We start from the raw sequence: 14,697 nt of genomic DNA on the forward strand, positions 1-14,697 counted from the left end.
GAAATAGGACTATTTTTTAAACTCTTAAGTTAAAATTATAATACGTAAAAAAGCCAATGTTATTCAACAATTTTCTTATTTTTTCAAAATTTTAATTTTTTTGAAACCAAAACATACGTACAAAATAGTACATACATCACAAGCTTAATGAATTATCACAACATGAACATGCCTGTATAACCACCAACCAGATTAGGGAACAGAATATTACCAGGACCCTTAAGCTCCACTGAACTCCTCCCAATCCTTATGCCCTCCCTCTTACTAGCAATACCTACTCTCTTGATTTCTAATCTGATAGATTTGAAACTTACAACTTTATATAAATAGAATTGTATAATAAGTACTCCTTTGAGTCTAATTTCTTTTGATTATGTTTGTAAGCTCCATCCATGCTATAGCACATAGTTGTACTTCTGTCATTTTCATTTCCAAATACTTCTCCATTGTATTAACGTGGCACAATTTCTTAACCATTCTACTGTTGAGGAACATTCAAATTGTTTCAATTTGATAATATGAAGAATAATGCTGATAAATGCATTGTTATAATATCTGATGATCTCAGAAAGAATTTGCATTTCATGTTATTCTAAATAAGTTTGCTCATTTTCCATAAATTCATATAAGTGTTCTGTCTTTAACTTAATTTTTTTGGGCTGCACTGCGCTGCACGTGGGACCTTAGTTCCCTGACCAGGGATCGAACATGTGTCCCCTACTATGGAAGCACAGAGTCTTAACCACTGGACCATCATGGAAGTCCCAAGTTTACTGTCTTTTAGATTAACTTTTAAAGGTCTTTTAAAATACATGTATTTAAACTTATTTTCCTAAAAAATGAAATTAAAAAAATTCAAATCCACTAAGATCATACTTGAATGTGAAAAATAAATGCACGTACCAGAAAGTATTCACTCATTTAAGCTATGCAAAGGCCACCATATTTTTTTTCTGTGACAATCCACACAATAAAAGACAAGGTCAATGTGAATAAAGCCATGAGTCACCATGATTGATACATGGTCTTATAATTATGCCAGAAGACTTGGGCTATATAGTCACTCTGCCACTGACTACTTGTGTGAACATAAAGTAACTTCCTACCTTCTATATACTTTATTTACATTTAGTCTCCCTAAGGCTCTTTCCAGATCTCATATTCAAAGAATCTATTTCTTCCCTTGCTAAGTGAGGGAATCTTGGGTACCAGGGAGAAATGAAAAATTATTATTTTAAGTAGGATTTTCAAAAAATACTTTTGGATTACAATGAAATTTATGGAACTATTCCCATATATGTTATGCCTTATTTTCCAGAACATGTAATGCATACTGTGTCGTATGTGACATTGTTCTTAAGGAGAACGCCTTCTAGGGTAAACAAAGATAATCGCATGTCTCACCTGAGAAATGTAGAAAGAAAGGTGGAGGTGATGAAAGTGTGCAGGAGGCTAAGAGACTATGACATACAGATCCTATGACAAGCTAAAGACAATCTGAAGAGAGGGCAGAAAAAGCATGAAAAGACCATGCAGAGATCAACCTGTACAAAAATGAACTGAGCAACAACTATTTATCAAACACTATGCTAGGTCCTGGGAATACTGAGAAATTGCCTCCTTTTTGGGAAAAAAAAATCACAGTCCACTAGGAAGACAAACTTGTAAAAATGGAACTACCACAAAATGGGCTAATTCATCTTTATAAGAGAGAGATAATCAATGTCTTTAAGACTAGTTCAAAAGAAAAAATGATGAATACCTGAGCAGCTGTGTTCATCCACATTTTCTGGCCTGATGGGATAGCATGCTGAATTGTGAGTGGTATGACACTGGTAAGGGAAATTAGGATAGAAAAGCTTTTGTAGAATAAAAGGAAATCATCAGAGTCCATTATATTGACTAGTTTTTGAAAATGACTCAATTCTGTTCAGCAAATGGTCATCGAACATTTGTTATGTATAAGGCACAGAGATAACTATAGGCACCCAAAGGTGAACAAGACATAGGATCTGTATTCAAGGGCCTCAGAATTGAGTACAGGAGAATCAGCAAGCAACGGAGAAGAAAGGTGGTGTCATATTATTGCCATTCACCTATGGGACTTCTGGGGTGGGAACGAGAGAGAGAAAGAACTGTCATTTCCAACATTAAAACACGGGACGTGAGTGAAAATCCCTGTTAACTTCATCAGACTGTGCTTTTCTCCCGTGGTGATGCCTAATCCTTTCTCTAGTCAAAAGAACACTATAAATTGGGAAAGACACTAAGCGGCATCCTGTGCAAACACAGGCAGGGGATAGAGATTAATTTTGCCCCGTTTCTTGATCATATCACAGGGAGATTCAGGAACTGTTCTCTTTCTTTGGTCAACACAAGATTTTTAGCACGAGGATAAACCAACAGGTTAATCTCTGAAATCTTCGTGTACCAAGAACAGACAAATTTTTCAATGGCTTATAAGGAACGTAATTTCCACGAGTACTCTGGAGGAACTGGGGAATCGGCGGGATTGCTGGAAGTTCACGGTCAGTGTTTCTTCACTTCTTCAACGTTGCAAAGTGACCTGGTTTGAATTACATTTGATAAGGCACTACTACTAACTGTGTAGACAGCAGAGTAACTACCCCTAGAAAGAATTAAAATGAGCTAGAAGTTGTATTTTCTTTAAGGAGCCTAAGATGTGATTGATATTACAGAGTAAAAACCTTGCCTGCAGCCGAGCAGAATGCATCCTCCTCCCCACAAAAAAAGGGAAGAGTATGATTACTAGGTGAGACTGGTCTGAGGAGGATTATGCTAGAAGATGCTTTTTAAGGTGCATCTTGATAGAAGTAAGTGTTGAGTGTGAGAAGCAAGAGATACCCATATTAGAGAGAACAAAGAGAGAGAAAATGTATAAGCCTGGATATGGGGTCAGAAGAGTGACAAGAAAAGAAACCACTGGGGTTAAAACAAAGGATATAAGGGAATAAAGAGGTTGCATGACCTTGAGATGGGGAAAGGGTCTGAAGCATAAAATAACTTAAGGATTAGAATAACATCAACATGAGGTGGCAGGGAGAATATAACAGAGGAAAAGAAAAATTTGTAAGATATTTTTGTCAAAGGAATCGGTAGGCCTGACTGGCTTTACATGAAGGAAACATAAGAGGCAAGATTAAGTAGAGTTACACTTTGATGTGAATTATCAAAAAATAGAGAAGAGACTCTGTGTGTGTGTGTGTGTGTGTGTGTGTGTGTGCGCGCGCGCGCGCGCGCAGGGGGCAGAAAGTTGGGAGGAGGAGAAGAAAAAAAGGGTGTGGAAAACGTTTTAAGGTATGTCTATGCAATGAGGGGAGATGACATTCCCTCTTTCTCCTTTCTTTCTAACTGCAAAGAGCTCATAATTATGAACTTGTCATAGTGTGGAGCTCTAACAGCCTGTTCTCTTCTACGTGGCTGAAGAGTCAAGTTCATTATGTCTGTAGGGACTTGGAAAGCTCGCAAATAACAGTGGTCATTAATCACGCTGGCTAAATTCCTGACCTAGAGATGGCAAGGTATGGAAAAGTGCGATTCGAGGATTTTCCTCACGTTTTTTTAACGTACTTTTTGACAGATAAGTTCAGGCCCGAGTTTACACTCTTGTGAAAGAGGGCTTGGAATAGCACCTGCTTTGTCTTCCACACCATAAATCTCAATGGAGGGGAACACTGCATGTTTCACACACAACAGAAAAGATACATCATAGCCATTAACCTTCCCCTTAGTTGCTGATAAAGTAAAATAGACCCATTCTTTACAGAAACACTTTTGTATCTGTTCAGATAAATATTCCTCTAGCTGCAATAAAGCCTATTATTTTGCATGCAGATTTACTTCAAAATCATTTTTGCAAAAACATTGAGTGTCAATTTAAAATCCATAGGCTGTGAATGCAAAAATAACATTTTAAAGCCAAAAGTAGAACAGTTACTTACATTTAAACTTATCACATAAACAGAGTAAAAGTTTTCTCTCTCTCCTCCCCCCACCCCCTGCCTCCCTCCCTCTCTCCCTCTTTCTCTCTCATCATAAACATCAAAGAACTAAATGCAGGATTCTCATTAGTAAATTGAAGGAGATTTAAGATGACATCTTTGAGAAGGAGAATCGTAGCTGTCAAATGACCAAAGCTGGCAGAAATAATTCTCCTTTGCAATCCTTCTGAATCTAGGAATTGTGTTGAAGTTCACTTTCTCTTTTGGAAGAATGCCATTTTTTCCCCCTGAATAGTCTCAGTTGTTATTTCTGATGCTAGGCAGAAAAGGCCTGCTAAGAGGTGAAAACTTGGGGGAGAAAAGGCAATTAAGCCATACTGAGCTGAAAAAAATTAACATTGGCTCATTTGTGTTTTTTGCCAACTTGGTTCAACAGAACTGGTTTAACTACTCTAAGTACAACAGACTTGCAAACGCCCAATGTAGAGAGAACACTAACCTGGGAAAAGCCTTCCTTGGACAAGCCCAGCTGCACTAAGGGTAAAGGGGATTTTTCTGCCATGACAACTTTTTCACGCAGAAACCAGAGGCTTTAACCAAAGTAATCATAAACTTTGTAGAATGGTCTGCACACCATGTGGCTCCTTTCACTGTCTTAGAGACTCCCTCAAAACTGCCTTTAAAAGTGAATATTTTCCCTTGAATACCTGGTGTATTTACTATTGCGTGGAATAAATCTGGTTGGGGCGGGAGGGTGGAGGTGTGAAGAGCCTTGGGATCTTGGAAAGGACTAAACTTTTTCAAACACAGACTGAGAAATTGCAAATAGTTAGGATAACCAGGATCTTGGTTTTGTCATCACTTCCTTTTCAGTTTAATAATAATTGTACATATCTGTAGTTACCTACTTGAAAGTAAAATGAGCTCTCACACTCTCTCACTTGTCTCTGCCCTGCAACACAAAAATAAATGATGGACCTAAAAGGGGGCAAAATGTCCATCAGTTATCCCAAGTCTCATCGTGAACCATATTCCATTTCAACTGCGGAAACGGAAGGTTCCATTCAGCTCTCAAAAACTATAGATCAAACGTCCTCAACATATCAACTCTTAGCGGCAACTTGCTAATAAGTACATATATGTGAAGAAATGTGGAATAAGAAATTTTTATCTAATACTTTCCTCAAGAGTATGATTTAAGAAAAATCCTCTTCAAAGTACTTTCTGGTAGTTTATAACAAAACAAATTCATATCCTATAAATTAATGTTACACCACAAATGCTTATATCTTTCAACGTATTTCTTCATGTGTGTTTTTCAGAGATGGACATCCTCAGAGACAAGGGTGTGAAAGTGTTTGCTTTTTGGCCAATTTCTTCCACACTATCTTGAACATACAGTCACCCAACCTAAATGTTCTGATGTCATATATTCATACTAGGTAAGCACAGGATCATTGGCAAATATATATATATATATATATATATATATATATATATATATATTTTAACATTTTTATTGGAGTATAATTGCTTTACAATGGTGTGTTAGTTTCTGCTTTATAACAAAGTGAATCAGCTATACATATACATATATCGCCATATCTCCTCCCTCTTGCGTCTCCCTCCCACCCTCCCTATCCTACCCCTCTAGATGGTCACAAAGCACCAAGCTGAGCTCCCTGTGCTATGCGGCTGCTTCCCACTAGCTATCTATTTTATATTTGGTAGTGTATATATGTCCATGCCATTCTCTCACTTTGTCCCAGCTTACGCTTCCCCCTCCCTGTGTCCTCAAGTCCTTTCTCTACGTCTGCGTCTTTATTCCTGTCCTGCCCCTAGGTTCTTCTGAACCATTTTTTTAATAAGATTCAGTATATATGTGTTAGCATACAGTATCTGTTTCTCTCTTTCTGACTTACTTCACTCTGTATGACAGTCTCTAGGTCCATCCACCTCACTGCAGATAACTCAATTTCGTTTCTTTTTATGGCTGAGTAATGTTCCATTGTATATATGTGCCACATCTTCTTTATCCATTCATCTGTTGATGGACACTTAGTTGCTTCCATGTCCTGGCTATTGTAAATAGTGCTGCAATGAACACTGTGGTACCTGACTCTTTTTCAATTATGGTTTTCTCAGGATATATACCCTGTAGTGGGATTGCTGGGTCATATGGTAGTTCTAGTTTTAGTTTTTTAAGGACCCTCCATACTGTTCTCCATAGTGGCTGTATCAATTTACATTCCCACCAACAGTGCAAGAGGGTTCCCTTTTCTCCACACCCTCTCCAACATTTGTTGTTTGTAGACTTTTTGATGACGCCCATTCTGACTGGTGTGAGGTGGCAAATATATTTAAAGTGACAGCATTGGGTGGTTGATTTTTTTCATGTAACACATTCATTGTTAACTTGAGTCTTTTCACTATTACAACTCAATAAATGAAAAGACAAATCATTTAAAAATTTACAACAGGTTTTAATACACATTTCTCCTGGGAAGATGATAAATGGCCAATAATCACATGAAAGGATGCTCAAAATCATTACCAAAGAAATAAAAAGCACAATGAGATACCACCTCACACCCCTTATGACAGCTATAATCAAATAACGAAAAAAGTCTGAGACTAGATAATGTTGATGGTTGCACAATGTTGTAAATGTACTTAATGCCACAGACTCGCATACTTTAAAATGGTTAAAACAGTAAAATTTATGCTATGTGTATTTTGCCACACAAAAAAAGGACAAATACTGTTGGTGAAGATATAGAGAAATCAGAACCATAATAACAGTGCTGTTTGGAATATAAAATACTGGAACCAGTTTGGGAACAGTCTGGCAGTTTCTCAAAAGGTTAAACATAGAGTTACCATACAATCCACCAATTCCACTCCTAGTAATATACCCAAGAGAATCGAAAACATATATGTCCACACAAAAACTTGCCCCAAAATGTTCAGAGCAGCATTACTCATAATAGCCCAAAGTGGAAACAACCCAAATGAACATCAAATGATGAATGGGTAAATAAAATGTGGTATATCCATACAATGGACTATTACTTTGCAATAAAAATAAGTGAAGTACTGATGAATCTGCAACATGGATGAATCTTAAAAAACGTATTAAGTGAGGGACTTTCCTGGTGGCACAGTGGTTAAGAATCCGCCTGCCAATGCAGGGGACACAAGTTCGATCCCTGGTCCGGGAGGATCCCACATGCCGCAAAGCAACCAAGCCCGTGCACCGCAACTACTGAGCCTGCACTCTAGAGCCTGCGAGCCACAACTACTGAGCCCACGAGCCACAGCTACTGAGCCCACGTGCTGCAACTGAGCCCGCGTGCTGCAGCTACTAAAGCCCACACGCCTAGAGCCCATGCTCCACAACAAGAGCAGTTACTGCAACAAGAAGCCCACAAACCACAACAAAGAGTAGACCCCGCTCGCCACAACTAAAGAGAAAGCCCACACACAGCAGCAAAGACCCGATGCAGCCAAAAAGAAAAGGTGAAAGAAGCCAGTCACAAAGGACAGCATATTGTATTCCATTTTTACAGATGTCCAGAATAGGCATACCCATAAAGACAGAAAGTAGACTGATGGTTACCTAGGGCTAAGACAAGAAGGGGAGCTGTATTAGGGGAAATGGGGAGTGACTATTAAGGGCTATGGAGTTTCTTTTGGGGGTAATTAAAATCTTCTAAAATTAATTGTGTTGATGATTGCACAACTCTGTGAATGTCTAAAAACCAATGAACTTTACATCTTAAATGACTGAACTGTGTGGTATGTGAATTATATCCCAATAAATATGTTTTTGAAAAAAGAAGAGAATGAGCCTTTTTCTGGCTGGTAGAAGTTGCTAAGTGTGTGGGAGTTTATGTCAACACACAGGAAGCTTTGGGGGATGCATCTGCTATACTGATACTTCTCAAAGTTAGCTTTCTACCTCTCTCCCTGGTTGACAGTCTTTCCTTTGGCTGCTACACACTTTCCCTGCTATTGACCTGAGAAGAGAAAAGAAGATTAAGGTAGGAAGACAGGAAATTTCCAGGTACATTAAGAGGACAGATAGTAGTAGAATAATTTGCATGGCAATGAGATGTTCTAGAAGGAGAGCCTCAAATTCATCACTTGTCAGAGACTGGGTGGAATGCTCTTTCAACAGTTATCCTCATAGCTCCCTCCCTCAGTTCCTAATCAACAAGATCTTTCCTAGCAACTTTATTTTAAATTAAAATCCATTCCAGATGCCAACCCCTTCCTCCCCTCATGTTACCAGTTCTCCTTCTCTGCTTCATTTCTGTCTCTATATCATCTGACTTAAGAATCATTTTACTTGTTGTCTAAAGTATCTATTTTACCCATAGGCCATACATTTAAGTTATTTTTCTTAAATTGTCTGGTTCACCCCTACTAAAACATATTAGAATGTAAACTCCATCAGGGCAGAAATTTTGGTCTGTTTTTTTCAGTGGTGTATCCCCAGCGATCAGAGCAGCACCTGGTACAAAGCAGCCACTCCACAAATATTTGCTTAGTGAACTGACAAATTACATACAAGTGTAAAAATTCATAAGAGCAAATTAAGAATATCTGTTGGTATCATTATTTTAATATATTTCACAATTTCATGTTTCAAAAATGCATTCAATTGGGCTTCCCTGGTGGCGCAGTGGTTGAGAGTCCGCCTGCCGATGCAGGGGACACGGGTTCGTGTCCCGGTCCGGGAAGATCCCACATGCCATGGAGCGGCCAGGCCCGTGAGCCATGGCCGCTGAGCCTGCGTGTCCGGAGCCTGTGCTCCGCAACGGGAGAGGCCACAACAGTGAGAGGCCCGCATACCGCAAAAAAAAAAAAAAAAAAAAAAAAATGCATTCAATTAAAAATCTCAGGATAAATATGAGAAAACCCAAGTGAGTTACTTTATTTATAGCCAATATGGCATCCATCAAGCTAAATTTGTCACTAAAGCTACTAATCACAAATACTCATAAAAGTATTGTGAATTGTCTGTTTAGATTTACTTTAATAATTTACTTATAAAATTAATCAAGTGTCATTATTTGTCAATCTCTTACTTCAATCTTTGACTTCTCAGTAAATACCATTGCCACCTATCCAGTGGCTCAGGCCTAAAACTTAAGCCATCCTTGATCTATTTCTGTCACTCCCTCTCACAGCCAATCCATCAGCAAGCCTTGTCAATTAGAACTTCAAAGCCTACTACTACGGATTTGCCCACAGCTCTTACACCACCATCATGACAGACCGAGGCACTACCATTTCTCCTCTGGACAATGGTAACGGTCCCTCTGTTGGTCATCGCATGAACATTAGTTCTCTCTTCCAACCCATTTTCCACACCACAGAACGAATGTTTTTCCTAAAACACAGACTAGATCCCATCACTACAGTGCCTCCACTGCTTAAAGCCCTTCACTTTGCTTTTACAGTTGCTCTAGTTACTTTTTTAGAATTTCATTTGCAAATATTTTCAGACTTACAGATAAATTTCAAATATAGAACAAAGAGATCCTGCTGTATACTTTTCATCCAATCTCCCCAAATGTTAAGGTCTTACTTAATCAAAGTATAATTTTCAAATTAAGGACATTAACGAGAATATGATATTCAACTAATCACATGCAGAGGCTGCTAGTCTGGTAATCACACTGAGAGCTACTGCTCTAGTCCCATGTGACTTCTCTCAGGTCCTTGAAACGTCAAGCTCATTCCAGTCTCAGGGTCTTTGCACTAGTTTTTTTCCTCTGTCTCAAATGTTCCTGCCCACATCTTGGCATCGATGGCTCTTTTAGTCATTCGGGTCCATTTGGGAAAAACTTCTTGATCATCTACTCTAAAGTAGTTTCCCTGATTTATTTTCACCATAGTGCTTACCACTACTTGATATTTTTCCATGTATAACTTTATATTACCTATATTTCCACACTAGAACTTGAGAAGTGGGACCTTGTTTTTTGTTTCTGACGATATCCCCAAGATTTCAAACTATGCTTGCCAAATAGTAAGCATTTAATAAATATTTGATTATATAACTAAATTTATAAGAAATATTAAATCAAATTGAGTAACAATTATGTTATTTCTATAAAACTTTGCAGTTTTTATTCTCTCCTATACACTTATTATCTAATCTAGAAAAATGGAAAATGTATTAACTTAGGGGTGAGATAAGCTTGACCTCATTTCCCAGCTCCATCATTGACCACCAAGTTTTAAACTCTATTTAAGCCTTAGTTTTCTCTAAAACTATTCAAATTCAAAATCATCCAGTCAGTAAACATTAAAGCCAGAATGCAACCTATGTTTGTTTGAAAGAGCACCAAGTTTTATAGCAAGAAATTCAAACGTAAGCCCATAAGGTCAGTAATTGTGTCTGTCTTATTACTCGCATAATTACTAGTGCCTACTATAGTATCCCACAGAAGAGACATTCGATAAATAATTGTTAAATAAAAGATAAACACTATTAGTGAGTCATATGGTGTGCATCTATATCCTATTTGAGTTTTTATATTCTGCATTTTCATTTATTAAAAAGGTACTCTCCTTGAACCTAAAATTCTATCTGAGTATTTTCATTAATGCTTTGTTCTCAGGTTCTATGCCATGTAAATAGATTCAGGTCTCTATGTCACTCTTGAAAACAGAATTTCAATTCAAGTATCATCTCAGTCCCTGCAAAAACATTAGCTCTGGTCCAAATACTTACATTTTGTTATTTCCATCAAATTTCAGGATTTTTAAAAATCTCAACATATCCTACTTCAGAAAGATCAAGAATGAGATATACATCTGCTATCATGGGATTTCTATATTTTATTTATTATGAAGTCAAAGTATGAGGTCAGAAGAACAATAACCCCGTCACACTATGTATCTTTCTTTGATACACTTTTAAACTATCTTAAATGGATCCAGTTACATTTTGTAACGCTGTTTCATATTTTATCTGATATGCAGAGACTTCTCCAACTTTTGAAGCTCTTGATAGTCATGCTTTAGTGTTTATAGTTTTAACATTCTCTCACAGATAAACACATGCACACACACGCAGCAGAATCTATCTGGTTTGTTTTTTTTTTTTTTGCGGTACGCGGCCCTCTCACTGTTGTGGCCTCTCCCGTTGCGGAGCACAGGCTCTGGACGCGCAGGCTCAGCGGCCATGGCTCACGGGCCCAGCCGCTCTGCGGCATGTGGGATCTTCCCGGACCGGGGCACGAACCCGTGTCCCCTGCATCGGCAGGCAGACTCTCAACCACTGTGCCACCAGGGAAGCCATGGTTTTTATTTTGACTGTGTTTCTGTCTCTTTAAAAGACTCCCATAATGGCATGGGATTTATACTATGTATAAAATAGATAAGCAACAAGGATATACTGTGTATCACAGAGAAATATAGCCATTATTTCATAATAGCTTTAAATGGAGTGTAATCTATAAAAATACTGAATTGCTATGTTGCATGCCTGAAACTAGTATTGAAAATCAACTATACTTCAATTTAAAAAAATGAAAAATAAAAGACTCCCATAACAAATTCAAAAAGAGACCTAAGAGTTACACTTAGAATAGAATTAGAGTCAAATGTAGGTTGATATATCAGCAAACTGTATTTCTGATTTCTAAGAGCAAGGCTCCATTACCAAAGCATCTGTATGTGAGGATGTATATGTCCACACACACTTGTTTAGCCATTTCTTTTTACAAATTACAGCTTGTGTCCCAAATTGTATGAGAAGTTAGAGTTCTGAGTTTCTTACCTGAATGTCATTCAGGCGTTTGAAATTATAGAAGAAAAATCCCTATTTCAAAAGCCCCCACAGACTCAATACAAAAAGAGTCCAAAATAAAACCATCCTACATATACACATCATTACTATTGGGTGAATCACACAAGAGTGCTCAAATCTGGCGTTTCGAGTCTTTGCTTGGAGATGTCCAAAGGTGTGTCCTGGTCTCATATATCTTTGTAGCTGGTGGACTCTGCATATGGAAAGGCCTTAAGGGATATCCACTGGCAGAGTGGCTGGCCTCAGATTCCACCTATCTTGTTTCTCCTCTGGCAACTTTATGGCATATATCTTTAGCCTCACTGTTACATATGAGTCAAAAGTGAGCAAGAGAGGGGGAAAAAACTACAAAACTTAAGCTTGAGACAACAGTCAGAAGAGAAAAAGTGAATACTTGTCTGTTTCACAGATACAGAGAACTATTTAGTATGTCAAAGGATTTTCGATTAATTCACATTTGATGCAGATATCTCCTCTCCAGATCTATGAAACTTTACTTACCAATGATATGATTCTTGATTTAGCTTTAAGAAACTTCTGAGATCTAATACAACAAGGTAAGCTTATTCTAGATATGATCTCAAAGGGAAGCTAGAGGATTTGGCTCAGAAAAGGGACAGACTGAAACAAAGACTAATGAAGTTTGAGTATAATGCCCAAAGCGGATTATGGTTATGCCCATTCAGGAATGAAACCGATCAGGTGGAGAACGGGGGTATCAACTTGGTGGCTGCTGGTCCATCAGAGTTTTTATTTGTGTTTGACTTTGGAGAGATGACTCTCTGAGATTTTTACCTTTGTTTGGTTGCTCTGATACAGGTTTAACACATTATAATTCACAACATAAGGAACAATATCAGAGAAGACATCTGCTTGTCAAAATACAAAAATTTACCAAATCATTGAGCGTCTTGAAAATATTGCATACTTGATTTGTTTTACTTGACAGTCATTGTTTTTTGTCCTAACTGTTTAACATAACTACCTAGAAATAATTTTTTCTACCATAAACTATATTAGAATCAAGTTGAGCAATATATGCATGACATGTTTTAAGAAAATTTCAGTTTTTACAAGCATACATTTGTTCTCCCAAAATATTTACTACACAAAGAAACGATGGAAATTTCAAGAAGGAATAAACGTTGACTATTCTATATTTTCTTTTCACATGGAGATCCTGATTAAATTACCTAAGAACAGAAATGATATTAGTTGTGTTTACAACTTTGTCTTAGAGACATTTAGAATCTATATAATTATTTGATACAAAATTGAAATGTCACAGTCAATACTCTACAGCAGAAATTTCACTGACCCTTGTATATGTATTAGTATATCACTACAAGTATAGGTTTTTTACAAAGACTATTAACATATCTTTTTTTTGATTTTATTTTATTTATTTTTTTATACAGCAGGTTCTTATTAGTTATCTATTAACTTATCTTAATGTGGCATCTTGAATACAAATTAACACCTGATCTGGTTTCTCAAATTTGAAATTAAGATTTTTTTTCAGTGTGTTAAGGTAGCTTGTTCTTGTATTAATAATTAAATAACACTTTCAAATTTACTTTCTCCCATTTGTGATCTTAATAGAACAACAAAAGAATGAAAGCTTTAGGTAATTTAAGAGAACAATGAATAGGTAATGGACAGAATAGAAAGTGAAAAGCACATGGCTTCCATTACAGCTGATAAGAGATGTACTGGGATGGAACCATAGAAACAGTTCACAGAATCTAGGCCTTGCAACCGGCAATTCCACTGGCTAGAATTCTGAGAACAGTTGTGATGGCTCTATCCCAGCACATCTCTCTTTCAGCTATAGAAGTCAGTGATAACGCTAAGAAAATGGTGAAACATGCCTTTATTAGAATTATCTCACTGCTTGAATAAAACCCAGAAGCTAAACATCAAACCTAAAACATACAAAGAGAAGAGACTATATCAAAACACGTCTTGAACAACTGGTGTCCCTGTGTATGCATTTTTAATACCTCGTGAAACCTTCCTTTATATCTGTTACAATGTGAAGTGATATTTACATATGCAGCCCAACTGGACAATAACACTCACTGATAAATTTCAGCGGCTATAATCACTTGTGCTGTAAGAGTAATGATAATCTCTCTTTGAATTTTCAGAAGCATTTTCCTTATGAATTTATATACACTAACGCTCCAAGATGAACATATGAAGTACAGAGATCTGGCTTTTTCAACCTCCATTCTTCAAATGCAGATTAGTTAAATATACAGCTAACCACAGGTGTTTTGGGGCTTCCTCCCAGGTCTCCAGATCCCCAGCACACAAGCAGCTCTTTCCACTAAACATCTAGCAATGACAGATATGTAGGTGGTAGGTGAGAAATCCATCCTGAAGTGGCTGCAACTTCATGTACACTCCTATGCCCCCAAGCTGTGAAATTCTCCAGCCAGCTTGCAGGAGGTCCTGAAGGAGCTATATGTGGGGGACAGTGAAAATGCCAGATGGCAGTTTGTGAGAAAATCTGGGACCAGGGCAGTCAGCCAAAAACAGTGGACTGAATAAAAAACGATGATCACCAAGAATATAACCCCCTACCAACAATCACGAATGAATGGAAGATGAATTAGGGCTCTCTTCCCCATGCAGGTAAAAACCCTTCACGCAATTTTTGAGCCACGTATAGAACAAATGAAATAAGAGTTGTACAATTTTAAAAAGGATATGTACTGTGCTGATTTATCTTACTGTCATTTTCATTTGCTTCATTAGTAGCAAAAAAAATAAAAATAAAAAGCAGCCCACTGACAAGGAGAGTGTAGGCAAACTTAGAAATAAAGTATTTCCAAAATTTTAATTTTATCACCAGAATCAGATGAGATTGCTTCAAGGAACCGCTTTCTACTTGATTTGTAA

Source organism: Delphinus delphis, chromosome X, assembly GCF_949987515.2.
Source record: "Delphinus delphis chromosome X, mDelDel1.2, whole genome shotgun sequence".
NCBI lineage: Eukaryota > Metazoa > Chordata > Mammalia > Artiodactyla > Delphinidae > Delphinus > Delphinus delphis.